Below are 1491 nucleotides of genomic sequence, written 5' to 3'. Positions count from 1 at the left end.
CTGCACTGAATTTAATGAGCATTTCATCAACAGAAGACTGGGCTTCCTTAGGCCCTATGTTTTCATTGAGTGAAGCTTCTCACCTTTCTTATTCTCACAGTGTTTTCTGAGTCCTCTCCACCTTAACTTTCTTCTCTGGACACGTGAGAACTGAGTGAAGCTGTTCAGTGGTGGCTTTGGCAGCGTGGTTCTGTGGGCCTGCGTGGTCTGAAGTGGTCTGTGAGCTGGACCATGAAATGGCAGAGATTAAAACGACTCTGTCCAAACCACCTCCTCACCAAACCTGTATTAGCACGAGTCGGGGCCTTCTCTCATGAAGGATGGGGAGAAGTCAAGGACTTGCTTCTCCCCAGCACCCATGCTGTTGTAGAGCCTGGATTAGCACTGGGCTTTGCTGGCTTGTGCATTGACACTGATATCCTGAGCTTGATGGCTGAACAATGAAGGTGTCATGCTGTGGGAACACCTCTTGGTTATTCCATGAGCACTGCTGAGGTCTCATGCCTTAGGTGGCATCTCAGGGCCTGGAGAGTGTGAGATGCTTCTGGATCCCCTTACCCCACACCCTCTCAGGCCGTGGAGCTCCCCGGGGCACAGCCATTCCTGGTGCAATCTTGCACTCCATTCTGTCCCTGCCTTCCCAGAGTGCCACCATCACTGGCAGGGTCCAGGAGTTCTTCCTGCAATGTATTCTGATGTTCTGCAGGTACTTGGGGTGGGTCTCCATCTCTGAGCCTCATGAGTTACATTTTGCTGTTGTAGGAGGTACACAGCCATGCCTGCCTCCAGCACTGCAATGCTCTGCAGCCCTGAGCAGCCAGCAGGCATCAGATGTGTGAGCAAGGCTTTACAGGTGCTTCAGTGTCTGGTTTCCAGGATTCTCAGGTTCTCACAGCACTGCTTTCCCTGACCAGGGAGGAGCCAGCAGTGCCTGCAGCTGAGGTCCAGCCTGGTCCTGCTGCCCTGATCAGAGCTCTGTGGGCTCAGTACTGGCAACAAAGACCTGTCTGCTCAGGGTCATCCCAGCTAAAAGAGCCTGTGGACTCCAGGCAGCTGCTGCTGTGCCCTTGAGCTGGGCAAAGTGCAGAGGGCCATGGTGGGAGGCAGAGGTCAGGTAATGGCTCAGCCCCGAGCTGCTCTGGGCTCTGCAGGCCCTGGAGGCACCCACACTGCCCTCACCCTGCTCTGCCTCTCTGTCTAGAGGAGAGATGGCTGCTCTGCACTTGGCACTGGGGAGGCTGCACCTCCATCCTGGGTTCAGTTTTGGGCCCCTCACTCCAAGAAGGATATTGAGGGGCTGGAGTGTGGCTGGAGAAGGGCAGCGAAGCTGGGGAGGGGGCTAGAGCCCAAGCCTGGTGAGGAGCAGCTGAGGGACCTGGTCTTGTTTAGCCTGGAGAAAAGGAGGCTCAGGGGACACCTTCTCACTGCCTACAGCTCCCTGAGAGAAGGTTGGAGCCAGGTGGGGCTCAGTCTCTTCTCACAAGTAAGAGC

This window comes from Merops nubicus, unplaced genomic scaffold, assembly GCF_000691845.1.
Source record: "Merops nubicus isolate BGI_N331 unplaced genomic scaffold, ASM69184v1 scaffold12176, whole genome shotgun sequence".
Lineage (NCBI taxonomy): Eukaryota > Metazoa > Chordata > Aves > Coraciiformes > Meropidae > Merops > Merops nubicus.
This window is presented reverse-complemented; position numbering follows the sequence as displayed.